Source organism: Camelus bactrianus, chromosome 18 (assembly GCF_048773025.1).
Source record: "Camelus bactrianus isolate YW-2024 breed Bactrian camel chromosome 18, ASM4877302v1, whole genome shotgun sequence".
Classification (NCBI taxonomy): domain Eukaryota; kingdom Metazoa; phylum Chordata; class Mammalia; order Artiodactyla; family Camelidae; genus Camelus; species Camelus bactrianus.
In genome coordinates this window covers 220,796-248,188 of record NC_133556.1, presented here as the reverse complement: position 1 = coordinate 248,188, position 27,393 = coordinate 220,796, and the positions used below count along the sequence as shown (strand labels likewise).

At 58.9% G+C, this 27,393-nt stretch overlaps 1 long non-coding RNA gene across 1 annotated transcript in view; it reads left to right on the top strand.

Annotated features, from left to right (window-relative positions):
• The first annotated feature begins 356 nt into the window (after window positions 1–356).
• LOC141573860 (uncharacterized) overlaps window positions 357–27,393 on the top strand; it is a 58,030-nt gene continuing 30,993 nt past the window's right edge. The window contains exons 1-11 of the long non-coding RNA XR_012500211.1: window positions 357–427; window positions 2,293–2,504; window positions 2,686–2,775; window positions 3,108–3,281; window positions 3,918–6,131; window positions 6,280–6,408; window positions 6,939–7,166; window positions 7,327–7,433; window positions 8,036–11,564; window positions 11,646–15,425; window positions 15,530–15,709. This is a non-coding gene — a long non-coding RNA (uncharacterized LOC141573860). The remainder of the gene's footprint in view (window positions 428–2,292; window positions 2,505–2,685; window positions 2,776–3,107; window positions 3,282–3,917; window positions 6,132–6,279; window positions 6,409–6,938; window positions 7,167–7,326; window positions 7,434–8,035; window positions 11,565–11,645; window positions 15,426–15,529; window positions 15,710–27,393) is intronic.

Genomic DNA, 27,393 nt, shown 5'->3' with positions numbered 1-27,393 from the left:
TGGGGCTGGACAAGTGTCCTTGGGGATCTTGGAGTTCCTGACGGTGTTTCTAACGGAGACCCCTGTGAGCTTTTGGCAGGCACTGGGCTGGGAGCCACACTTGCTAAGCGCCTGCTGTGTGTGCCTCACACAGTGATAAACTCACTGACACCCTGAAAGAGAGATTCCATTTTGCAGACAGGACAGGCCCTGAGGGATGGGCAAGGGCGTCGCTGTGGGTCTGAACCCAGGTGGTCTGTCTCTCTGGGTGTTTCTCAATAAGGACCTGCCCTTGGGGGAGGGGAGCTGTCAGTGGCTGAGTGCCCGGCCGGGACACCTGGAGTCTCTCCAAGTCTGACCTCATTCAGAAGCTGGCTGGGGACAACAGGCAGCCGGGCGGCCATCCCAGGTGACCTTTCATCTCACGGCCTCCTGGCCACAGCCCGAGGTGAGTCTCGGCTTCTTTCTGGCCTCTGCTGAGATTACTCAGTGCATAAAGGGTAACTCAGTCCCGGCTCAAGTGTCAGCCTGGGAAGAGCCAGAGTGGGCGGCCAGGGGCCTCTGCCTGCCGGCTGGATCCGGAAAGACTGTCCCTCCCCCTCTCTGCAGGCGGCTGGGCAGAGACAGCACTGGACCCGGAATCAGGGGGTCCCAGGTGCAAGTCAGACCCCGGCCCAAGTGTGTCAGTGAATTTGGGCAAACCGGGGCCCGTTCAGTGCCTCTCGCCGCCACAGGGACGGGCAGACACAGCCCCGGTGCAGAGGCTGGCAGGGTGGATGGGGCTGGGGCGGGCGCAGAGACCTGGGTGCTGGCATCGTCTCCCTCCCGCGGCCACGCAGAGGCCTCCTGGGGGCAGCGTGCCGCTAACGCCAGCAGCAAGTGGACCTCTGTCCTGATGCTAAACCTGGCCACGTGCCGGCGCTGGACCTCCTGGGCCTTCCGTGGACTGGTTGCACCCCAGCACCTGCCTTCTGCTGTGCAGAATGTGCTGCCAGATTGTGCCGCCAGATTCGAAGGCTGAAGCCCTAACCCCGCGGTGTGACTCTGTCTGGAGACCAGGACTTTAGGCAGTACTTAGGTTAAGTGGTGTCATGAGGGGGGCCTGACCCAGTAGGAGTGGTGTCCCTGCAGGAGGAGGAAGAGACGCCAGGGCTCTCTCTCCCCGTGAGCGCAGGAGAAGGTGGAGTCTGCAAGACAGAGGCAGACCTCACCAGAAGTCTGGTGGCACCTCGATCTTGGACGTCTGGCCTCCAGAACTGTGAGAGATAAATTTCTGTTTCTCACGTCACCCCGTCTGTGGCGACAGTCCTGCAGACCAAGCCCGGGCCCCCGGCTAACTTTCCTCCCTTGAAGTAGCAAATGAAAAAGGGGAGAGGGGACGGGGCATCCCGGGCCTGTCTGGACGCCTGGCGGCAGTGTGGCCTCCAACAAGCCCCTTTCGCTTTGCGGGCCTCAGTTTCCCACCAGAAATGAGGACGCTGCTCTGAATGACCGGCTCCTCCACGGGCTTCTCCAGGCCAAGGCCACTGTGCCAGGTGGGGAGGGCTTGTCCTCGGCGAGGATCGCCGGGAACTCTCAGGGCACAGAACTGGGGAGAAATGGCAACTGGCCCTTGCAATGTGATCCCGGAAGATGGGCTCGGCGGGGCCCCACCCTGACGGCTGACGGCAGACCAGGCCACAGGAAGGGGCAACAGGCAGGACCCAGGACGGGGCAACAGTCCCACGTGGGAACCCCCTGGGCAGGGACCTCCTGTACCCGGCAGCCCGGAGTGGCAGGGTCCCAGTGGCCCCTGCACAGTCCTGGAAGCAGGCACCCACCCCACGGCCCCTGGTCAGTCCTGGCCCTTCGTGGGTGCTTGGGAGGTGGGCTGCCAGCTGGACACTTTCACAGAAACCTGTGGCCAGCTCTGCCCAGAGGCCTGGCCCCGGACGCCTGTCTCCTCGGGGCTCCCTTCCAGCTGGAGCTGTGCAGAGAGAAGAACCTATTTCTCAGCAAGCCCGGGGCAGCCAGGCGACCCCCAACAGGAGGCTGGGCTCCCAGCCGGAGCGGGCCGGTCCAGCCAGGTCCCCCGTGCCAGCTCTGGCCCCCCTCAGACCCTTGTGCTTCCCTGGGGTGGCAGAAGTGGCCACGGCCTTTAGAACAGAGCTGGTCACTGTCGATCTGACAGTGATGGATGGGCCAGGGCTCAGGGCTGCTCCGGGGGCTGAGTCCACTCCCCTCAGGGTGGACACGGCCCCTGGGCCTGGGGAAGGGCGCTCCGGGGGTGCGTCTGGGCAGGTGGGCTCTCTGCTGAAACCAGCATTTCTGCAGCTATTTCTGCAGGTGGCCCAGTACCTCTGACCGCGGCAGGGTCCTGCTTGGAGAGAAGCTCTCTGGGCGCTGCAGAGCCTGCTGGGGCCCGTCTGCCTCGCGGGGCCGCCAGCCCGAGACGGGGCTCAGCCCTCCTGGCTTAGTGCGGCCTCTCGGCCTGTCTGCTGTTCAAATGAAAAATCCGGATAAGAGGGGGTCACCCCTACTCTTGGGTACTTGCGGCCGGCCCCTAGGACGCCTGCCCCCTGAGTGTGGGTCTCCCAAGGGGGCTGATTCCCTCCATCCCTCCCTCCCTCCCTCCCTCACTCACTTACCCACTCACTCAGCACCCGGGGACTTTCTCTTTCGGTCTTCGTGTCCTGACACTAAACAGACACAGGGCAATTCTCCTAGGTTGGAGCTGCCCAGTAGCCACAGACTTAGAGCTTCGTGTGTGATTCCAAACTTGCCGGCGTCTGCATCTAAAGGAGTAAAAACTAGCAGGTAAAATTTAATTTCGACTGTGTGTTTATCCAGACAAACTAAAGCATTGTTATTTCTGCATGCAACCTGCGTAAAACTCCCTGGAGAGAAATTTCACTTTGCTGGCACCGAGCCTTTGCAATCCGCCTGTGTTTTATGTCGTGCTCACCTGCACTGGGACCCACCCAGAGCAGCGGTCTGCCCCCACGAGAATCCTTACACCCTGATGGGTCTGCTTCGGGTCTTGAGGTGTGAGGGGAGGGAGAGCAGAGACCGCCGGGCAGGCACTGACGTGCACGGCAGGCCTTGGGGCAGGCAGGGGTGGACGCTCACCCGGGATGCCCTCTGTCCAGGCAGCGGCTCCAAGGCCTGGAGGCCAGGTGGGTCTGGCGTCTCTCCTGTCCCGTCCACTGGGGCCATGTCCGGGTCCAGCTGGGGCAGCAGCCCTGGTGGCACCAGAGGGCATCTAGCCCTGGACTCATGCAGAGACAGCCCCCTCGCTGGGGGACTCCTGGTTTGTGAATGAGGTGGGTTACGTCACCTAAATACAGGGAGGTTAAGTGGGGGCGTTGGGACCCACACACCTCCAGTCCACCTGCCAGCTGCAGGGGCAGCGGTCACTACACAGCTGTGCTCAGGGGCCTCCTGGGCCCACTCTCAGGGTAGGACCAGCCACAGCTGCCAGGGGCCTTGGCCCTTCCGAGGCCAGGAGCAGCTATGCCGGGGGCAGGTGGAGGTGGGCGGTCTCCCCATTCCGGGCCCGGCCCTGGCCCCGTGCTGAGATCTGAGTTGGGGCGCCGCACAGGGCCGGGGGGCCTGTGAATGCACCCAGGATAACTACTTCTGTCCACCTTCGCCCTCGAGCTCCTTTCATCTGATCCCTGAAGCGTTTTACAAACTGACTCATTAACCTCCCACGGCCTGGAGGTAACTCGGTCCACTTTGTGGGAGGGAAACTGAACCACCCCTTGTTCAAGATTTACAGCTGGGCCACCCACTGAGACACCCCGTCCTGGTTTCCCCCCGATTCCAGATGCAGGATGTGCTGGCAGGACCAGGGCCCCCTCATAGGGAGTGAGAACCGAGGGGCTGGTTGCGGGGGCTGAGTGAGGGCCTCTGTGCAGCTGTCTCTGAGCCCGGTGCCCACGTGCTGTTCCACACAGGGCTGTGTCTACCAGATGCTGGCTGAATTCTCTCAAGGATTCACATGCGTCTTGCAAGTCGGTTTGACGCTCCTTCCACAGGTAAGAAAGCAGAGCTTCAGAGAAGTCAGCTCTCTGTGCAAAGCCATCAGAGTGCAGCCCCCTCAGAGCAGTCCAGCCCCCAAGGCCACACGGTCCGTCTGCGCGTGGCCACCTTGAAGGGGCGCCCTGTTCAGGAGCTAACAGGTGAGGTCAGGGTGTGCGCCCCAGGACAGGGCAGGTGCAACGGAGTGAAAGCCACGTTCTGAGAGGAGGGCGAGTGTGTCTCAGCCAAACTGGAAGCAGACATGGGGGGTGTTCGCAGAGAAGGGCCCTGGCGCGAGCACATGCCTGTAGCCCCAGAGATACGGGAGGAATGAGCGGGCTCTAGGGACAAGCCTGCGCTCGCCGACCCACCTGCGCCTGCTTTGCTGACCTGGACGGCACCCGGCTCATTGTCCTCGCCTGTCAGTCAGGCTCCCTTTACCTGCCTCTCCTGCTACTTCGGAGGCCGTCAGCTGCGACTTACAGTGAAAACCATCTTCTGTTTGACAGGGAGGGGGCGGAAATCACTGTGAACAGAGAAGGGCAGGCTACACAAGTGACGTGTCACTGGAGACCAGGGGCTGAGCCCTGAATCAATTCCCTTGGTAGCCTGGTGCTCGGGGTCCCGCCCTCGGTGGCTCCCGCTCCTCCGAGGCCCAGCTACACCTCTTCTGGGGCTGCTGTCTCACCCAGGGGGTGAGCTCGCCCGTCTCTCCGCAGCGCATCCCTGCCCCGGAGTGCAGGCCTGGCCGTGGTGCCCCCGGATCCACAGCACAGCCCGGGGCTGCTCCCTCCCCGACCAGTGCCGGTCGCAGGGGCCACAGAAGGGCCCGGCCTGGCCGGAATCCCAGGCGAGTCTTACAGAGTCAGGCCCCGGGCCAATCGTTTCATGAGACTTACCACATTTAATTTTTACAACCCCCAGAAGTAGGTGCCCCAGTCCCCACATAGAGCAGCTTGCCTGGGGGTACCTCTGGCCAGGGACGGGGGCTTGAGTGTTCTGGGCCACAAAGCCAGACCCCTTCACCTCTATGCCAGGTGCCCCCTAGCAAACACAGACATCCGATTTTCTACTCAGAAAACCCTCCCCTTGTCCGTGCAGTCAGAGTGTGTTTTTGGGGAGGAGAAGGTGGGACAGAGGCTTGGAAATCTGCTTAAACGAAGAGACACTGGGGTGGGGTGGATGCGGGGAATTGAGGCTTCTGAGGTATGGAGCCCTGTCTGGGGTCTCTGGGGATGTGACAGCGTCCCTTCTGTTCCAGAACAGGGCCTCGAGTTGGGGGCTGGCCGAGGGGCTCTGCCCGGGCAGGTGGAGGGTCCCGGCTGCTGAGCTGGGGGGTCCCCAAGGGGCTGAGCCTCACCCAGCCCTGCAGGTGGGACACACGGTCCTATTCCACAGATGGAGTGGGTAGCGTCAGCCTGGGTGACTCTACTGTCTGTGCTTCCGTCTGTCCGTCCCTCCCCGCTGCAGACCCGCCTGGTGCAGAGCCTCCAGGAAGATTTGTGGGATGAATCTGCTGCGTCTCCATACTCCCTTGCTGGCGCGGAGCATGGAGGGCAGGCCTGGGTGGTCCCGGGCACCTGGGGGCCTCCCCAGGCCCCAAGCAGAGCCCAGCAGCTCTGTCTGGCCTGTGCTGGCTTGTGCCACAGCCACTGTCCTTTGGAAAGCACGTGGCCCTGCAACCCCCACCCCCACCCCTGCGTAGTCATCCGGCAGGATGGCTCCCAGGAAGGGGGCTGAGCCTCTGGCCTGGGGAGGGGCTGGCTCTGCAAGCCTGCCTGGCCTGCCTCACGGCTGAGGGCCAGGGCCGGGTCCAGGGGACTGGAGCTGCCCCTGTGGGCATGGCGAGTCCCCAGGGAGGGTGCTGGCCAAGCCCACCATGTGCCCTAGGTCCCTCCAGGCCCTGCTAGGCCTTCCTTCCTTCCTGCCCCTCATCCCTGGGCCAAGCAGTCAGAGCCGGGCTTGGGGGTCAGGGGTCAAGGGTCAGTGGGTGTGACTTTTCTCAGCAGTTCTGCAGAGTCACCCTCAGGACAGGCTGAGCTGCAGTACTGCCCGCAGAGCTGGGCCCGGCAGAGTGAGCAGGAAGGGGATCCGCAGGGCTGGCTGCACAGGTTCCCGTGACCCTCAAGTTTCTTCTGAGGGTCAGAGAGGTGAGGTGACTTGCCCGAGGTCACACAGCAGCACGGGGGGTGAGCTTTGGCTCACCTAGCTCAGGTCAGGTCGGGCTGGGGTGGGGCTCATTTACCTTTGCAGCCCCTGATGGCCTCGGCCCAGTGAGCTCTCTGCTCTCTCATTCAGGCTCAGCGCCTGCCCTGCACACACCGCCTGAGGGTGGCTGCGCTGTCCAGCCTTCATGAACGGCCCCACTGCCCCCCAGTACCTGGACCGTGGCTTCCAGACCTTGGAGCCCCAGCCACTAGCTCTCCAGTAGGTAGTCCCTGGCGTGGCTCTCAGGCCCACTGACTGCTGGCCCCTGGCCCCAGCCTCCACCCCACCGCTGGCTCCAGCTCCCTTCCCCGGCCCTACCCCCAGCAGCTCACCGGAGCCTGCGTCCCTTTCCAGCTCTGCAGCTCTCTGCTGTCCCTGGCCCAAGTCTTTCTTCCCAAGGACCACGGGACCTGGGGAGGCTGCCCAGTCTAGGGCGCGGGCGCCGGCCTCCCTTGGAGGCCACACAGTACTCAGATGTGGGGCCAGAGACGTGTCTGGGGCTGTCGGGAGAGGGCCAAGGCTGTCCAGGCTGCTGGTCCCTTTGTTTGAGTCCCCCCGACCCCTGACTGTGTGGCCGACCCATCGGAGGCAGGAAGCTTCCGTGTGGCCACGGTGCCTCTCCCACTCGTGTTATTGGGAGGTCCAGCTCCTTCCCTCTGGCTGGTGTCTGCTGGCCGTGGCCTTCTGTCGGAGGTGAGAGGGCCTGGAGGCAGAACGAGAGGGGAGTCCAGCCTTTCCCTCCATGTCAGCCATCTTTGCAAAGTTCCTGAGAGCTGAGCTGGCCTCCGAAAGACAGCTCCCTTTTTGGAGACGCAGCCCCTGGCGAGGCCCTGCTGTACACCAATGGCAGAGAGCGGGCAGGCGGCGCCTGGGCCCGCAACTGCGTGACTTCCCTGCTCTGCTGCTTGGCTTCTCCCTGGAACCTCCGGGCCTGATCTTGTTCCCCAACGCTTGCTGGTGCAGCAACATCTGCTCAGGTGAACCTTGGAGGAGTCAGCCTCTGTTAACCTGCACAGGCGGTGTCCCTTGTTGGAATGGCTGCCCTGATGGGGTCTCTGCGGACCTCGCTCCAGGCCCGGGGTTGGGGGGGGTGTCTGCCGACTTCCACACAGTCAGCGCCACCCCCTGTGACCCCAGCGTGCAGGGAAGACCACGGTGGGGCCCCCGCGGCACCGACCCTGCAGATGAGATGCGAGAAGGGCGCCCAGCTCTGACCCCAGAGCAGCCTCGCCAGGAACTGGGAGGTGGGTTTTGAGTGTTTCTGACGTCTGTTCCTAAAAAGCTGTCCGTTTGTACGTTCGTGTAATGTACTGTTTAGTGACGACCCTGTTTAGCCCCCAGCTCACTCCACGCCGGCCACCACTTGTGCCCCAGGTGAGAGTGTGGGCCTGGTCAGGGCAGCCGCGCTCAGACCGGGGCGGAGGGCCCCTGCTCTCCTAGGGCCCAGCCCTCCCCTCAGGCCTCGGGGTCCCACCTGAAGCCCACGCCACCTGCTCCGGCCCACATCCTGGGTGCCAAGACCCTGGCACCCCCACCCAAGTGGCTGAGTGACTTGCCTCCTCGCCGCCCCCTCCTGAGGGGCCGGGCCACTGGGCTCTTCAGCCCCAGACGTGAGGGGTGACTGACCAAGGGGCAACTCTGTGGGGGTGCAGCCGGGCACGGTCACTGGGAGCTGGGTGTCTGGGGGCCCGCACATCCACTTGTGACAAGGGACCCAGCTGGAGGGGCATCTTGAGGGGGAGCAGCATGAGGCCACATTTCGTCAGGGACCCCAGAGTTGGAATCTGACCTCCAGGCCACGACTGGGTCTTTTGTAGGGAGGACAGAACCATGTTGTGTTTCACAGTTACCACCGAGGATCCCCAGCCTGGGCATCTGCTTGGAATCCAGGCTTGTGGGGAGCACAGAGGACCACGCTGGGGTTCAGATTCCACCACCGAGGGCCGAGGGGCTCGGCTGCCACCACACAGCCTGTCTGTCTGCAGGGAGCGGAGGGCAGGGCCTTCCTCTCCGCACGAATGCGGCCCTGGTCCCAGCCTTCTGACGGCCAGCGGTGTCCTCTGAGTGTGCCCGGCAATGTGCTAGTGCTGGCTGAAATACTCCGAAGCCCTGTGGCTGCTGCGTCAGGGTCGGGCCCGAGAGGACGACGGATGCTCAAAGAACCATTCACCTCTCATGAAAAATGCATGATGGTTCTGGGAACGGCCGTGCAGCCTGCTCCACGCCCAAGAGGGGACCCTGCCACTGACGGGGAGCCCACGTGGCCCTGGCTTTCCTGCAGCACCTGAGAGGGTGCAGCCCCTGAGCCCCTGGCTGGGGCAGGAAACTGGGCTCTGGGCCCCCAGAGGTGGGAGGGCAGCTGGCACGGTGCCATGTGCCCCACTGGAAGCTTTGAAAAAGGCTTTGGGCAAAATGGAGGAAGGAAACTGAGTTTAAAAACCAGCTGTGGGCCGAAGGAACTTTCTAGGGCAGGGTGTGCAGTCCACAATGGCAGCCACAGCCACGTGTGGCTATCGAGCTTTTGGACTGTGTCCAGTGCGACTGGGGAACTGACTTGCAAATTTCATTTAATTTTCATTAACTTAAATTTAAGCTGATGTAGCCACCACACGGCACAGTACGAGTCCAGGGTGATGACGGCTCCTGACAGGGTCCGGGCTACACAGGTGTGTGCGTTTGTCACAACTCACAGTCTGGGGCCTTTCAGACTTGTGAATTCCACTGCGAGCAGATGTCATCTGAAACAGACAGGTACTGAGCTCCAGTAACGATGTGCGCAGAAGTACTTGGACTGAATTCTTGTGACGCCTGCAACCTCCTTTGAAATGTACCCAGTAAAATTTGACGACCTATGGATAGGTCGGCGGGTGCACAGGCACGTGGGGAGGAAAGCGTGGCAAGGGCGACTGTGGAATCTGGGCAGTGGGTGGAGGGTTTCCTGCGACTCCTCTGCGACGGCTGCCCCGGTGCTCGGCCGGCACAGGGTGAGAGTCCAGCCTGTGTGTGTGGGCTAGATGTGGGGACAGGGCAGGTCTGGGCAGGACATGCTGGTGGACCAGAGGGTGGCCTGAGGTCAGGGCAGGTGGGGTGGGAGGTCCGAGCACCAGGGAGGGGCTGGAGGCTCCAGCTATACCTGGGGAGGGGACGTTCCAGACACGGCATCATTTCTAGGCCCAGAATGGGCCCCTCTTCCTGTGGCCTCTGCCCTCTGGGTCCAGGCTGCTTTCGAGCCCTGAGCCCCGCCAGCTGATGGATGGCTGCTCACCAAAGGACCTGGGCCCCCGAGTTGGTTCTGCTGTCGTTCCCCCTACTTCATAGCAACAGCCATTTGCAAGCCCGGTCACCACCCTCTACAGTCTGTCTCTTCCTTAGCAGGGACTTGTCCTGAGCTGCCCAGGTGCGGAGGTAGTGGCCAAACTCCAGCCTGCTAGGAGCCCGCTCCAGCTGGTCTGACTGTCCAGTTTCTTCCTGTGTCTTCCAGTGCCTAGGGGGTCACCCTCCGGCCAGTCCACTGCCCTGAGCACCTAGGACAAACCCTGGATGAGAACTGGCCCCCTGGGATGGGCCAGAGTCCTTGGAGGGAGTGTCCCGTCCAGTCCTGACCACTGGGCTCCCTTGACCCTTCTGCGATTTTGCATCTCTGTTGCTCCCATCTCCTGGGGGCTGCAGTGCCCAGGGCCCCCTCGGGGGCCGTTCTCGACCCACCTGGCAGGCAGGTGGCTGAGGGGCTGGGGACCCCTCTCCTCTGCCTGTTCTTTGCTGGCAGGTAGGAGCCTCATGCCCCCTGCAAGCTGGCTCTGCCCGCCCCACGGAGACAGCTGCCCTCCCATCGTGTGGCCAGGGCTGAAGTGCTTGGTTTGGTGGCTTGCCCATCCCCATCCCACAGGCCTGTGCACTCGCCCTGAAGCCCCACCACCCGCACAGAGGAGAAAGCTCAGCCTTGGGGTGGAGGCGACTGGGGCGAGTGTCCCCCCAGGGGTTCCCTGCTGGAGCTTGAGGCCAGCCTGCTCTGAGGTCACCACACCCCCGACGCTGACTCCTCTGGGTGGAGTGGATGCAGTTGCTGCCTGACCTGAGCCTGGAGAAAGCGGAGGTTTGCTGCCCCAGGGCTAGAGCAAGGGCTGCAGGAGACCTGGGAAGCCCACAGGCACCTGCTTCTGACTCCCACAGCCCCCATGGTACCGCCCGAGCTGCTGGGGCTTCAACAGGGCTGAGCTCGCAAGCCCTGCCCACAGGTCGGAGCCCCCATCCCACCTGCTGCTGACGGTGGACCCTGGCCCTGGTGTCCCTGAGGTGCCGGGTCCTCTGGAGGTGCTCTCTGGGAGGGGGGGTAAGCTGCCCCCTAAAGATTGGTTGTGGGAACTCAGGTGACAAAGGGAGTCCAAGCGCCTCTAGCCACTTTCCAGAGGGCCCGCGGCAGTGCTGGGCCCGGGGAGGTCCACGCTCACGTGTGCCCCGATGCTCCCGGGGTGTGCCCCTGCGCTCACACGTGCTCACACACCCTTCTTCATAGTTGGGTTTGTGGTGCCATTTCTCTGCAGCCTGCTCATTCCACCTTGTTCTGCCCCGTGTTGCTCTCAACCCGACACAGATCGGCCCCACACCCTTGTCACCTGTGTTCCACACCCATGCCTCCGCCAGCCCATTGCCTGCCAGCTCCCAAGTCGGAGAGAGGCGGGCACCAGTGCTCACTGGGCCTCTGCGGGAGCCCCCCGCGCCCTGCAGGTCTCAGGTCGGATCTGAGCATCCGCGTGGTGAGTGAGCGTGGCCATCTCTTCACGTGTCCGTGGCCTGTTTCCTTTTCTGGCCATGGCCTCTTCTTGCCCTTTGAGGGAAACATGACTTACACCTAAAAAAAATGTTCTCCCAAGCTCCCTGACCTGCCCTCCCAGCGTGCGGACGGGCGGTGCTGAATGAGCCCTTGTTGGCCGAGAGCTGGGCGCAGGTTGAAAGGGATCTGTGGACCGAGCCAGGCTGGGAAGAAAGCAGGCAGCCACCTCCCCAGGAAGGGTCGTGCCAGGAGACACTGAGCCGTGGCAGCAGGGGGAGGAGGCGAGGGGCTGGCCTCAGTTTCTCTGTCCTCTGAGGGGTTCCGGGCCGTCATGCGGGCAGACGGGCTCCCATGCGCGCCTGTGGGACCCTGGGGCGTTCTTGGGGTCTGTCCTCACCGAGCCCTCCTGCCTCCCAGGCGGCCTCCACTGGGGACGTTTCCGGGCTCCTGTCTGAGTGCTGGGCGTGGTTCCTGCCGTGGACGGGTGCAAACTCCCCTGCCCTCAGCTGGTCTCCTGTGAAGAAGGGACTGCTTTCCATCCTGCCCCACTTCCTCCTCGTCAAGGGCCATGTTGGACGCTGCCCGGTCTCTATCTCTGGTCCAGGTCGGACAGGCTCTGCGGGCTGGGTCCTGGGTGCTCAGAGCAGAAATGCATTTTGTTGACAAAAGTGCTGATGCCTCTCAGGTTCCCTGATGCTCACCCGTCTGTCAGGCGCCCTCGCTGACCCTCTGCCTCATCCTCACCCAGCCAAGAGCCCACCAGCAGCAGAGAGGAGGCCACGTGAGTCTGTCTCCTGCCCACGTGGCCCTGGCCTGGGGCCCTGGCTGGATGTCCGCCTCCCACACCCGTGGCCCGGGTGCCTGCAGGCCCCGCCACTGTCCTGGAACTCGAAGGCCTGACTCTGCAGGAGGGAGGCCAGGGGCCGAGACCCACTCAGGCCTGTGCCCTCCCCTGGGGCTCACAGCTGAGGATGGTAGGGGCCCTGGCCCTGCTGAGGCGGGTGAGGGGACGCCCTCAGTGGGGGTTTGCTGAGCATGGCTCACGTCAGGCTTGTTGGCAGCTGGCGATTTTATTCGTTTGTGAAGCTGGTCCTCCCCTGCCCCCAAATAGGTCTCTGGTCACAGACTCTGAGTTTCTGTTTCCCCATGGAGGGTCCCACTTCCTGGCGTCCCTGGGCCTTAGACCTCCAATGCTTGCTCCTCTGCAGGAGGGCAGGGTTAGGGCTCCGGGCGCCGCGTGCCAAGGTGGCTGGGGGGCTCGAAGGGGTGTCACAATCGGAGAGGAGAGATGGCCCCCAGCGGGGGAGTCAGGGTCCTGCAGGAGTCCTGAGCCCGCCGGCCCCCTGGCTGTCACAGCCACGGGATGTGGCCTGCGGGCAGCTCCACCTGGGCTGGTCTCCTTACCTGTGTGACCCCACGGAGTGGCCACAGCAGCTCTTTCCAGGACAGTGGCCACGAGCCACAGGTGGCTGTTCCAACCTGAATTAATTAAAGTCAAGTAAAATGAGCCCTGAGACCCCAGGGCACCAGCTGTGTTTCCAGTGGCCCACATAGCTGGTGGCCTGTGTGTGGGACAGTGTGGGCACAACACGTCCGTCCGCTCTGAAAACTCCACCAGCAGCGCTGCCTCCGCTGCAGCGGCGCCGTCTCACCTTGCAGCCGGGAGGTGGGGCTCCGCATTGTCCCAGCTGGGTCCAGGGCTCTGATTCCCAGGCTTCCTTACTGCCCAGAGGCTCCATGCATCAGACCACCCAGCTGCCCTCCCTCCTTTGTGTTCCCAGTGCTTGCCCTTCCTGGGGATGGATGCTGGGGAGGTTGGGCAGGTCTGTTGTGAGAGGGGGCTCAGGTCCTGTGGCATCGCCCCTTACAGACTCCGTGGTGGGATCAGAGAAGCATCCCCCCGCCCCGGAGGACCCTGCTGACACTCCCTGGCTCAGAGTGGGACCCCCGCTGCCCCAGCGGAGCCTGGTCAGAGCACACGGGGGTCGGGGGTCTGGGGTCCAGGGCTGGGAGCAGCGGCTCCAGCTCAAAAAGGAGAGCCAGGCCAAACAGATTCACTCTTCCTTTTTGGAATTTGGAGAAGGAAATCTGGAAGGAATGTGCCATCAGCAGAAGGAACGAAATACGAGGGTCCGGGGAGGCGTCAAGGCCAGCCGGGGTGAGCACGGATGACCGAGGCCGTGAGCAGGCAGGGGACGAAGAGTTCTCAGTGAGTGGCCTGGGGGCCTCCAGAAGCTCAGAGGTGCTTGGTCAGGGTGCTGAGACGCTGTCTGCCGAGTGACAGCGGGACGGTGGGTCAGAGAGGAAGATGCTTGCTGCCTCCTGTCCAGCCGGATGGCAGAGAGACCCCAGGCTGCCCCTCAGCCGTGCGTTTCTCCTGTGTGTGGAACAGTGATGTTCAGACAGCCTCGTTATCTCTGCTGACAGGTGGAGGGGTTATCGTCACTCACGGATAAACGGACGAGAGAGTGGCTCAGGTTTAACTTCCATCACAGACAGGAGTGAACGGAAACCACAGCAGCAAGAGCTGTCGGGGGGCCTCAGAAGTCTCTGAGTTAAAGGGGTTCCGAGGCCAAAAGATCTGAGGACTGTTGGTGCCGGGAGCAGCAGAGGCCCTCAGTGGGGGAGGGCTGCCCCTCCCCCGGCCGCGGCCCCGCCCCGTGTGGCGGGAGTTTGTCTTTTCCTGCGGTTTCTCCCCCTGCGCTGCCTCTTCCCTCCTCTTGCAGGCGGTGCCCTCTGGTCCCCAGGAGAGGGAGCAGGCGGGCGCCTGGGTCCTGGGGACGCCGTGGCGGGCGGCTGTCTGCTAGGCCAGGAGGAAGTTTCCTTGTTGGCGAAACAAAGGCCTGGTGGACGCGGCTGACAGCAGGGCTGACCCTGAGGTGGGTGATGGTGGGGCCCACCTGGCCTCATCCTGCAAGTCCAGGACCCCTGCGGACTTCGCTTTCTCAGTCTCTCTGTCTCAGGGTCACAGTGACAGTGGGCAGCCCTTCCAGGCAGAGAGCTGGGGACAGACGCCAGGAAATGTTCGTTTTTGAGGTGTGGTGGCCCAGCCCGCACTCAGAAGTAGCTGCTGAGATAATGGTCCCCGACCACCAGCTGCGGGCAGGACACGGACACCTCTGGAGTGAGGCGTGGGTGGCGGCCCCCAAGGAGGGGTGGACACTGACCACCCGCCTGGACGGCAGTGGGCCATCTGCTCACGCTGACCAGGCTGGGGCATCGGGCCTGTGGGCACGCCGGAGTTTGCCGAGACTGGTGTCGCCGGCTCCGTCAGAGGATGCCCCGGCCCGGGGGAGGGGGCCCCAGGGATGCTGTGTGGGTCCCTCTGGCCAAGGCCCCTGGCCTTTGACAGTGAGTGGTCAGTCGGGAAGGCCAGGAGTGGCCCTGGATGACTGGGGAGACACTTCCCCGGGCGAGGGAACGTGCTTTGGGTGCAGGGCTTGGTACCCCAGGCTTGTCGAGGGGGTGGCAGCAGGGGGGGCTTTCCTGGGCACAAGCAGAGGCGAAGTGAGTGGCTGGAGGGAGCCCTGGGCTCCAGGCCTCAAAGCCACTGCTGCGGAGGTCAGCTCCCTGGCCCCGCCCAGGCCACGTGCCTGGCCAGCAGCCCTCCCTCTCACTCTTGGCTGCCCCTCCAGGCCTGGACGTGAGCTACAGAGGGGCAGGATTCCAGGTGGATGGAGCCAAGGGTTCCCTGGACAAACTGGAGTTGCCTCTGGCCAATTGGGATGGGATTCCAGCAAAACATCCTGCCCTCCCAGCCGCTGCCCACTCGCCTCCTCGAACAGGGCTGGGCAGGAAGTGCCAGCAAAGTCCTTCCCTGCCAAGAGAAGAGTGGCCTGGGGGCAAAGAGCACAAGGACTCCTTGGCGTGGGGTCAAGGATCAAGGCAAAGGACGGACAGCCCAAGGTCACACCAAGGTCACGCTGCGGTCGGTCTGGGGGAGTGGCTGCTCCCTGTTTGCCCCTGTCTGAGACCCCCATCTTCCTACCTTGGATAAAGCCCAAACACCCAACCCTCAGGAAAATGATTGTTAACAGTAAACCCATCACATGTTAACATAAATAACATTTTTAAGAAAAACAACCATATTCTCAAAAAAAAAAAAAAGTATGAACAGCACTGTTTTACATTTTTGCAAATTTCCACAATGTTTGGGCTTCAAAGAAAGTAGCTGCATCTCCCACTTATTCTGCGTCCAGTTCCACACTCCCTCCCGGAGCCTCTGGGAAACCGCTCTGGGGACGCAGAGCAGAGAGAGTCAGAACTGAAAATAGCACCTCAGTGTCACGCCGTGACCCCATAGACACGGGAGGCCCAGGATCTCGCCTTGAGAACTGCTGCTGTGAGACATTTAATTAACACCAAAGAAGAGGGAAGAAGGGGAACCAGAAGAGCAAAAAACGTCTGAAACAAACAGAAAACAGGCAGCAAACGCACAGTGGGTCCAATGACGCCGAGGTTCACGGTGGGCCCTCCGCCCCACTGGCCTCTGGGGAGCACGGCGTGAGCCTGGTGGCGGCGGGGCCCTGGGGAGATAGCTTCCCAGTGCGCTCACTGCCACTCTTACAGCCTAGGTCCCTCACTGGCCTGAGCTTGGCGACTGCCCCACCTGTCGGGCCCACCTGGGTCCTCGGCACCTGCCTCGGGGGTCTCGCTCCGGAAGGGTTTGTGGAATAAACCACTGACGCAGCGATTCTGGAAGTCTGCGGAGTGCTCATCTTTCTGGCTGAAACAGACCCAAAACGGCAGGTGGGATTCTGTGTGGGGAACTGGTTTTAAAGAACAAAACTGTTAAAAGGGGCGTCGGGCAGAAGAACTTCAGGACAGGCACGGGGTGGGGGGGGGAGGCGGGCCTGGGCCAGGGCTCAGGGCAGCTGCCTCCTTCTGAGCCCGCGGGCCGGGCAGGCTCACAGCACCTGCGAGGAGACAACCGCTAGGCGTGTGGGGACTTGGCGAGCGGCCGTCGGACGGCCGGTAGCTTGCCGCCCACCGCGGTCGGCGTATTCGCACCAGGGAGACGGGCAGGCTCCACACGCGGGGGCTTTCAGTTTGGGTGCCGGGTCCCTAGCACGGCACGGCCTCCAGCCACGCCAGGGACAGAGGTGAAGGGTGCAGGCTGACTCAGTCCGCTGGGGCTCCCCTGCTGCTCCTCACGTCTGGGCCTCTGCCGGTTCCTGGGCACTGAGGGGGCTGGGGGGCGGGTGGGGGCCTGCTGGGTGCTGCAGGCCCCGGGGGCAAGCCTGGGTGGGGGTGGCCCCCGCGAGGCGGGCCGGCGGCCTCACCTGGGTGGGGGTGGCCCCTGCGAGGCGGGCCGGCGGCCTCTCACCTCGCTTGGCCCGCCTGGGGCCTGGCTCTTCCTGGCCTGGAGGGATTTGGACAGAGACCGTCAGTGGCGATGTGGACAGGCTGGGCGGGACCTAGTCCTTGGGCAACGATCCAGAAAACATGCCCCAGGTGTCCCTGAGAGCCCAGCCTGCGAGCAGCGCCTCCATCCCTTCCTGAGGTGGGGCAGGGCGGAGGCGGGCAGGACGAGAAGGAGGCGTCTTCGTGGTTCCCGGCTCAGCCGGCTGCGGCCGCTGTAACAGAGCCTCAGGGACACCATCACTTCTCAGCCTGGAGGCTGGACGTCCAGACCGAGGCGCAGGCAGATCTCGTGTCTGGTGAGGACGTCCCCGGGTCCTGGTCTCTGCACACCTTCGACAGCCCTGTGAGTTCCGCTCGGGGGGCTCTGCTTCGCAACCGAGGGATTGCTGCATTTCCGCAGTTAGAGGTGGTCCGAGCAGGCCACTGGGCCAGGCCGGCAGTGCGAGCCTCCTGCTGACTCCTGTGCCCGCCTGGGGCTGCAGGGTTTTTTGGATCTCCAGCGGCTTTCAGATAAGACCCCCAACCCCGGCCCGGCGCGGGGCCCGGGGCCTCTCCCTGAGGGTCAGCCAGCCGCTGGCTGTTGCAGGTGTTGTCCATTAACAGAAACTGGGGCTGTGAGTAAACAGTTGTTGGATTAGCTCAGTTTGCTTGGCAGACAAGATCTTTCAAAACAAGGATTCCGGGGGGAGGTCAGCGCCCCTGCCCCCTCCAGAACCTCGGTACGGCTGCAGGCCTAGTGAGCGTCTGGACAATGTTTACGTCATCCCCTGTGGTGCCCCGTGGACCCAGAGGAGAGGTCAGCGACTGATCACCATGGCGGGGCGGGGAGGACAGAGAAGGCACCCCACAAATTTCCAGGAAAAGTGCCTCCAGAAACCCTGGGTCCTCCCAGCTAAATTCTGGGAGTGGCGAGAGCTGTTTGGCAGCGGCGTGAGCAGCGAGGGAAGGTTGCTGTTCAGCGTTCTAGGCTGAGGTGAGCTGGTTGTGTTCCAACTGGGCTCCCCCAGGTGGGGAACGTGGGAGCCCCTCAGGGAACCTGGGTCCTCCCGCGGCCCAGGCTTGCCCATGGGGGCGCCCTGGCGTGTTATGTCGCGGTGCCCCATGCCGTGGCACCGAGGGGCATGGTGGATTGTGCCGGCTGTGGAGCGGCGTGGCTCGCTGCAGAGGAGACGTACTGAGCCCGGCATGGGCAGCTGGGCGGCACTCGGTCCTGGGTGACCGTCACCTCCCGAGGCTCGTTTTATCTGGATCTCTAAGGGGTTCTCTGCACTCACCCAGCACCTGGATCTGACCACTTTAAACAACAGCTCCTAGGGCACCCCCGTCCAGGAAGGGGAGATGTGTCCTTCAAGCCTGCCCAGCGTTGCTTTCTGCGGCTCAATGTGGGCCAAAGCCAGCTCTGCGACCCAGCATGCCTCCTCCCAGGGCCTCGGCCTCCCCTCCCAGAAACTCGTCACGTGAGGGGTGTTGGTGGGGGGCTGCAAATACTTGGTGAATTGTCTGTTCCCCGCGCCAAGGCCACATCCGATCATAAGCTGTGGTCTCCCGTGCCTGCCGCAGGTGCAGCCCAAGTTCCGCCCAATGCGTGAGCCTGAGGTGCAGGAGACAAGCCCTCCAGCTCCGCCCAGAGCCTGAGCAGACCTGGCGCACGGGGATGGCGGGAAATGGCAGCACTGGCGTGGAGCCAGGGCAGGGGGCCCCTCCAGGCACTGACAGCTGTGGTGACGGCTCAGCTTGTCCCCAGGACAAAGGAGGACACCCGGGGGGACCTGCGTGCTGAGGGGCTGCGGGGGCTGGGCCTTGCCCAGCTTTTTCTGGGCGCCAGTGAGGACCCCTTAGCTGACACACACGTGCGTGCACGTGCGCACGCACGCGCACACACACACACACACACACACACACACACACGAGGCTTGGGTTACGACACGACCCGTCCGTCCTGACGTTTGTAAGTGGGGCACGAGGCGTCCATCCTGACCTGATGGCTTCCCCAGGGCCTTCTCCGTGGGCCTGGAGGCGGGGAAGTGTGGAGAGGGCCTTGGTCGCAGCACAGGTTAGTCCTCGGGCCAGGCTGTGCGGCCTTGTTGAGCAGGAATAAGCACTTTTGTGGGCTAAGGGGGCTCTTGCAGGAAATGTGGGTGAGCCTGGTTTTTGGGGAATCCCAGCTGCACTTTCCCTGACTCACCCAAGCATTGTGCCTGGAAATGTTGAGTCTGGCAACCAAGCACAAGCTCCGGTAGATGCCTGGTGGGGCTGAGCTGGGCCCAGGCATCGCTCCTGTGGAGAGGAGGTGGGGGCTCCCCGGTAGTGGGAGGTGGCCTGCAGCTCCTGCCCCCACTGGCCTCCCCTCCAGTCCCCGACTCCTTGGGACACCACCCCTCACCCTCCAGATAAGCGCCTTGGAAACCCCAAGCCAGAGTCAGTCAAGTACCACACCAGGCCCTGAGCTGAAGAGAGGGTCCCTTGAGGAGACCCCCTGACAGGCTCTAGGGATGGTGCCCAGCCGGGGGTCTGGGCGGACCCTCCCCACACCCCCAGGCGAGGTGGGCTGGGCAGGGTCAGGGCAGCAGGAGGGGCCGATGGGGCTGCTTGGCTGGACTGGACACTGTGGCTAATCCCAGATGATTGCCCCCTGGGGAAGGGGGTGCTTGGGGACCGAGCTGTCTCCTTTTCTCTGCTCTTAGCTCAATTGGACAATCCTGAAAGCAGCTTGTGACACCTTCAAAGGTCCCGAGTGCATTCCGGGCCCTGGGAAAGCCGGCCTGAGCGTCAGGAAACCTGATCGGGGCCCCTAATTGCCTGGTGGGGATTAGCAGGGCCCTGGGCAGCCCCCCGCCCAGGTGCGCACTCCTGCCGCCCCGCCAGGACGACCCTCCCGAGACCTGGGCCTCCTTTGAGCCTGGATTAGTCCAGGCAGACGGAGGAGTCTCTGGGGCTTGAAAGGCCTCTGCACCCCCATCCAGCACCCAGGTGGACAGACCGCAGACAGCTGAGCAGGGAGCCGCACGGCCGTCCTAGGTAAGGCCTCTGTGCCCCGCCTCTCCCACGTGTGGCCCTGAGCAGGGCCTGGGGGCTTCCTCTGGTCCTGGCTCCTCTGCGCTTCGGCCCCCCAGCCCCACCAGGCCCCCAACCCCTGGCTGATCTGCTCAGCCCTGCCTCTCTCTGCCGCTCCCCCAACGCCCCTGCCCACCTCTGATGGAGCCTGGCCCCCTCCCCTCCCCCTGCTTCCCTGATGCAGCTTGAAGTTTCCCTTGGCCCCTACGGCCACTGCTGCTCCACCCTCACCTCCACCTCTCCTGTTCTGCTTTTGAAAGACAATTACCTTGTCTCCCAGGATCGTAACAGCCTATTGGTTAGTGTTTGTGCTACAGAGCATCTCTCTCTTATCTATCTACCATCTATCATGTGCCTGTCATCTATCTATCATCTATCTTCCCATCCATCCACCCACCCATCCGCCCATCCATCCATCCATCCAACTATCCACCCATCCTTTCATCCATCCATCTATCCACCCACCCATCCACCTATCCATCCATCCACCCATCTATTCACCTATCCATCCACCCATACATTCATCCATCCATCTATCCACCCATCAACCTATCCACCCATCCATCCATCTACACTTCCATCCACCCTTCCTTCTATCTATCGATCGATCGATCGATCAATCAACCTAATCTCTCTGTCATCTAAACTTATCTTGTGACAACTGAGGCCCTTTGCAGGGAATTCAGTTTTCAGGATAAGTGAGAAACTCTCTTTTAAAAAAATTTTAAATTGTGGTTACAAAACACATGACGTAAAATTTACCACCTGAACCATTTTTAAGTGTATAGTTCATAGTGTTAAGTCCATTCACATTGTTGCACAACCATCACCCCATACACCCCCAGAACTCCCCATCTTCCTAAACTGAGACACTGTCCCCATTAAACACTCACTCCCCCTCCCCCAGGCCGTGGCCCCTGCCCTCTGCTTCCTGTCTCTGTGACTCTGACTCCTCCAGGGACCTCAAGAAGTGAGGTCACACAGTGTCTGTCTTTCTGTGTCTGGCTTATTTCACTGAGCACTGCGTCCTCAAGGTCCCTTCACACTGTAACAGGTGTCAGAGTTTCCCTCCTTTTTCCAGCTGAATAATATTCCAGTGTGTGGATGGACCACATTGTGTTTATGCATCTTCCTTTGATGGACACCTGGGTTGCTTCCGCTGTTTGGTTTTTGTGTATAATGCTGCAGTGAACGTGGATGTGCAAATATGACGTTGAGATCCTGTTTTTGATTTTTTGGATATACACTCAGGAATGAGATTACTGGGTCATAGGGTAAGTCTGGTTTTAATTTTTCAGGAAGCTTCTCCTGTTTTCCAAGGCGGCTGCACCATTTTACGGTTCCACGAGCAATGCACAAGGGTTCTGACTTCTCCATGTTCTGGCCAACACTGGTTATCTTCCATTTTTTGATCGTAGTCATCCTAATCCCACTGTGGTTCTTACTGGAATTTCTCCAGTGATTAGTGATGTTGAGCATCCTTTCATTTGCTTGTTGGCCAGTTGTTTGTCACCTTTGGAGAAATGTCTGTCCAAGTTCTTTGCCTGTTTAGAAAATCAGGTTGCTTTGTTTTTGTTGTGGTTGAGCTGTGTGAGTTCTGGACATATTCTGAATATCGCTCCCTTATCAGGTACATGATTTGCACCTGTTTTCTCCTGTTCTGTGGGCTGCCTTTTCGCTCTGTTGGTGGTTTCCTTTGCTGTGCAGAATGTTCCCAGTCTGATGTTGCCCCGTTCGCCTGTTTGCGCTTCTGTTGCCTGCACGTTCGTGTGACAAGCTCTCCGCACCCAACTGCTGTTGAGGGCGAGGACGCTGGCTGTCTCCTCCCTCCTCTGCAGGGAGCTCGTTAGTGATCAGACACTTAATTTCTTGGCACATTAGATGTTTCCAAAATACCGTTCTTGCTTTTTTTTTTTGATCTCTGGAAAACTTTGATATTCAAAGCGGGCCTTTGACGCCTGCTCTCCCTGAAGACCTTTTGGGGAGAAGGTTTTGGCCCTATCAGAGGCCCTTGGGGGCTGGCTTTCCTTGGGGAGGGGTGTCCGGCCCAGGGCCAGCTGTATGAAAGGCCCCCTCATCAACTGTTGGGCGTGGGCAGGTGGGGGAACACCAGGGTGGTCTGGAGGTGGGAGGGAGAGTGGGGGAGGGTAGCTTGGAGCCCAAGGGTTTCCAGGCTTGGGGAGCCTGGCAGTGGGCCCAGATTCCCCCAACACCCCCAACCCAGGAGCCTGCAGACCTGAATCTTCAAAACACCAGCTGGTCGTCCACCCTTGTCCCAGCCCCTGCTGGGATCCAGAAACTCAGACAGCTGGTTCTGGCCCTATCTTGGGTCCTGGCGCTCCCCAGACCCCAGCGAGGGGGGTTGCTCGGACTTCAAAGAGTCCTGGGCTCCGGTTTCATGGAGGGAGGCACAGACCAGGGGACAGATGCTCTGGGCAGGACAGGGACAGCCCAGAGGGGTGTGGCCCCTCCGTGGGGGAGGGGGGAGGGGACTGTGTCCAGGCCTAGTGCCAGAGACAGGAGAGGCGGGGGGAGGGGGGACCTGTCCGATGCCCCACAGATGCAGCTCCTCCTGTGACGGCTGTACTCACCCTGCACGGCACAGGGGGCCGAGGCAGGCGGCCAGCTGGATCAGAGTCCTGGGTGGGTGACCAGAGGTGTGACCACAGGGGCGGGGAGGGAGTCCTGGACGTGAGCGGCTCCCAGCCCAGCTGAGGAAAGACCTGCTTCTCAGTTTGTTAAAGCCCTTACCAAGCACCACGCGCGCACGTGCAGGAGTGCCCGCCTCCTAAGCGTGCAGCTCCCTCTCTTCTATTTTCTCTTTTTTTTTTTTTAACAAAACATGCCCATCTGAGGAGCCAGCACCAGGTCAAGACACAACGTGACCAGCACCCAGAAGTCCCTCCTGATTATTTCTTCCTGCCAGGCTTCAGCTCTGGGGGCAAGTGACCAGGAGGGACTCGGGGGCTCTGGGTGCTGGCAATGTCCCATAGCTTGATCTGGACGGCGGTCGTGGGACTGCACGTACGTGTAAGATCACTGAGCTGCGCAGCTAAGACTTGTGAACTTTAAGTTACGCTTAAACAAGACAAATATTTGTAGACATACTCTTCATATGACACAAGTTGTATGAGGCTGGAGCATACAAAATTGCCAGCACTCCACTGTTTTGATGTGTAAAAATGAATTTTCCTGTGGCTAAACCAAAAAGCTCTTTGTTCAGGCCAGGCCTCTGATGTCCCAGAGGACTGTCCTCTCCCCTCCCCCCATCTACGTCCTCCTCATCCTCACAAGCTCCCCGTCCCAACTACACCTGGATGGGGCTGAGTGTCCTCCTCGGGCCACCCCCGCAGCTCATGACACAAGGGGACCTCTCGTGTCCCCGCTCGTGCTTCTGCCGAGGGCAAGGCCCTGCCCCCTCTGTGAGGCCACGTGTTCCCCGAGGGGCTACCCGCGACACGTGGACACCAAGGGGGAAGGACGCAGGAGTGATGGCTTATTGAGCTCCTGCTGTGTGCCAGGCATGGCTCTAGGTGCCGGGAAAATGGGAGAAACAGCTGACAGTGCCTCCCAGCTCCAAGATCATCAGTGCCAGAGAAACAGAGCAACCACTTCTCTTCTGCAGAATTAAATATATATGTGAGGACCTCTGGCCAAGATGAATTAAAGAAGGGAGTAGGTCTACCTTCCTGAGAACAGACACTACATAGACAACAGTGGTTCTCAGGAGCCTGGGCAGCAAGCAGTCAAGGACAGCAAGCAGTCAAGGACAATCCCCAGAAGGGAGGCATGTGGGCTGAGCCCCACAGAAGCGCACCTACTGCCTGGAGAGACCTTTCACGCGTGGCACAGGGCAGGGGGAACTGAGTCGAAGAGACAGAGCTGAGAGTTTGGGAAGACCCAGGTGGCTAGAGTTCTTGGGATACAGAATTGCATGGAGAGAAAACTCCAGAAGTTTTCAAAGAGTCCCCCTTGAGTATTCAGGAGATTGGTGCACAGGAAAAATACTACTAAAGGTGGGGAAAAGAACAACCTCGTCAAGAACGGAGCCTGTTTTTACCGGTCGAGCTGGAACAGCTCAGGGTTCATGGCACTGGGGAGAGTCCTCCGAGGTCTAGCCTCAAGAATGGAAAATATTACCAGCAAGGTAAAATTTACAATGTCTGGCATCCAACAAAAAATCAGCAGTCATGCAAAGAAGAAGAAAATGTGACTCATAATGAGGAGATAAATTGTTCAATTTAAAGTGACACAGAAGTAGCATGGGCGCTAGAATTAGCAGACAAACATTAGAATGTTATTAACACTTTAATGCATCTGCACAAAAAGTTATATAGAAACGTAAAAGATACAGAAAAAGACCAAAATCAAACTTTTAGAAATGAAAAACCACAATATTTGAGATAAAAAATTATATGGGGAGAGAGAGAGGGGAAAAAAAAGACAGATTAGACATCATAGAAGAAAAGATTAGTGAACTTAGAGACACAGCAACACAAACTATCCAAAGTGAAATCCATAGAGGAGAAGATTTAAATGAACAAAGCAGCAGTGAACTTTGGGACAACATACATGTATCCTAATGTGTGTCACTGGAGCTCCTGAGGAGAGGGGAGAGAGGACAGAAACAATACTTGAAGAAATAATGGCTGAAAAATCTCCACGCTTGGTGCAAAATAGAAATCCACAGATCCAGTATGCTCAGTGAGTCATGAGCACAAGAGACACGACGGAAACCACATTAAAGCATGTTATAAATTACACGAAACTAGTGATTAACAGAAAAATCTTAAAAGCAGCCAGAGGAATAAAGATGCATTGTGCACAGAGAAACAAACACGTCAGCAGATGCTCATTTGAAACAGTGAAGCTGGAAGACAGCAGAGCAGCACCTTTAAATATTGGTGTAAAAGTCCTGCAAGCCTAGAATTCAACACCCAGTGGAAACAATCTTTTTTTTTTAAATAGGCAAAATAAAGACTATTCAGACGTGCAAAAGCTGAAAGAATTCATCACCAGTAGAGTTGTTCCATAAGAAATGCACACAGGGAGCTGTATTCAATATCTTGTAATAACCTTTAATGAAAGAGAATAAGAAAATGAATATATGTATGTGTACACATGACTGGGACATGATGCTGTACACCAGAAACTGACACATTGTAACTAACTATACTTCAATTAAAAAAAAAAAAGGAATGCAAAAGGAAGACTTTCAAGCAGAGGAAACTGATATCAGACATAAATACGGATCTACACAAAAGAAATAAAAAAGGATCAGAAATGGTAAACACAGGTAAACCTGTAAGATTGATTGTTATTCAAATCTCCTTAAAAGCGATTGAGTTTTGGGAGTGACAGTGTGGGGAGTTTGGCAAAACTTTTTCCCCCAGACAAACGTCTATTAAACGGGTCAAAATTAGCAAAGACAATCATTCAGAGTTGCTGGAGACTGAGCAATGGGCTGACAGAAAATTGGGAGACGTTTATTCAACAAAGTCTGTGGAGCTTGGCAAGAACAGTGAGAGGCTGTGAGACTTGAGCTGCAGGTTGAACCCAGCCCCATGGCTCTGTGCTGTAGGAGACTGCTCTGGGGGCTTGCAGCTGAGTGGAAGCACCCGTCACTGCCAGCTCCCCTAGACGGAGGACCCATTCTGTGTGGACTCGCAGACAGTGAGTCCCAGCAGCGCCTGTCTCCCTCAGCGTCCTGGTGTGGAAGAGCTGTTCTGGGTGGGCGCCATCCTGCCTGGCTCTGTGTTGTCCGTGATTTCTACTGGGCGGTGCAGACACCTGTTACTGCCCTGCCTTCCTCACAGCTCCGACTCTGCGGTGAGGGTCTGCAGGGTGCCTGGTGAAGAGTGCATTCCTCCACTCCCAGCTGCTGCTCCACAGCACAGAGCTTCTGCCCACGGGAGGGTCACCGCAAGCTTCAAAGACTGCCAGTGACTTTTGCTTGCCAGCGGGCCTGACTTTGTCTGGATCAGATGAGGGAGCAACATACTCTCCAGAGCACTGCTGAGGACAGTAGAGCAGTCATCTGGCAACAGGTTGGTGGGATACCAGTAGAGACAGACAAGCCAGACATTTATCGGGGGGTCGTGGAAAAGCACACTCAGAGAGAGCCTGGCTAGAACCGCATGATCCTTGGTGGTCTGTTAGACTGCACGGGAGCCAGATCTGCACCCTGGGGAGGGACAGAAAGGGAACTGCCTCGGAGGGGCCCAGGTGTGCTTAGCAGACAGAGGCATGGAAGCAACTACTACAAATACGTTCCAAGAAGAAAAGCAAACCACGCTGGAAGACTTAAAGGAAGGCACGGTGGCAATGACTCATGAAACAGAGACCAGCAGAAAAGAGACAGAAATTGTAGAAGAACCAAACGAAAATTCTGGATTGAAGGTATAGTAACCAAAACGAAAAATTCACTGCAGAGGCTCAACGTAGGCCTGAGGTGGCAAAAGAGAAACTCAATGAACTCAAAGATAGATCAATGCAGATTATGTAACCTGAATAAAAAAAAGAAAGAAGACTGAAGAAAATGAACAGAGCCAAGGACAAATGTGGGACCCAGCTGAGCAAACAATATATGCATAATGGGAGTCCTAGGAGCAGAGAAGAAAAATATTTGAAGACATAATGGCTGAAAACTTCCCAAACTGGGAGGATGACAACAGTCTGCATTCAAGAAGGGCAGAAACAAAGAGCTCCACTGTCAGAAGCATCACGGGCAAAACGCTGAGCTCCTGAAAGTGCAGGAGGAACGGGACTCCACGCACAAGACAACCCCATAAAATAACGCTGATTCTCATCAGAGACAAGGGCGGTCAGAAGGCGGTGGGACGATGTAGTCAACGTGCTGAAAGAGAAAAACTGTCAACCAACAGTCCTCTGTCCAGCGCAATGGTTTGTCAAAAATGGAGGTGAAATGGAGATATTCCCAGGCAAGCACGCAGACAGAAGCCGCAAGTTCACGCAAAGCTGCCGCATCTGTTCCCCAGGCCGAAGGGGCACGACCCCTGACAGTAATTCAGATCCACAGCAGAACACGGATCGTGCCAGTGGACGCAATCGCAAAAGACATTGTGGCTACATGTAGATTCTCCTTTCTTCTCTTAACTGATTTAGAAACCAACTGCATAAAGCAACATCTATAAAGTTATACCGTCGGAGCTGTAACATGTAGACGTGCCCTATGTTTGACAACGACGACACAAAGATGGGGGTGAAATAAAGCTGTATGATGCCAGAGGGTAGCCTGAATCCTCTGGGTGAAACAAAGGAACTGGACATGGTAAGAAAGGCCATGGTTATGGCACGTGTAGTTGGGCAGAGGTGCACCGAGGACACATACCGGGGGAGGAGTGGAGTAAAATGTTTGTGTCTTACTGGAAATAACTTCCATAAATATGAAGTATTCGTTGATAAATCAAGTTGTATATTGTTAGCCCTAGTAGCCACTGAAAAAAACTTTAAAAATATAGAAATAGTTTAAATAACTGAAGGAATAGAATTGATACACTGGAAAATGTCCACTAAATACAAATGATAAACAGGCACAAAATACTAGTGGGACATAGAGAAAACAGGAGGTAAAATGTCAGATGTGACTTCAACCTTATCAATCATAGCGTTAAATGTTGATGGATTATGCAATCCAATCAAAGACAGAGACTGTCAGCCTGGATTTGAAAAAATAAGATCTCACTGTGCACTGTCTACAGGAGATGTACTTCAGACTGAAAGACACAAACAAGTTGAAAGTGGAAGGATGCACAGGGACATGCCATGCAAGCAGCAGCCACGGGAAGCTAGGGGTTTGTGGACATCATGCCAAGTGGCACACAAAATAGGCTTTATTGGAAGCAAAGCCTGGGATGGTTTCTATCCAGCCTTTGTAAATTCATATGAAATTGCAAAGGACCTAGAAAAGCTCAAACAACTTCAAAAAAGAAGAGGAAAGTTGGAGGACTGACATCATATGACTTCAAGACTTATTATAAAGCTACAGTAATCAC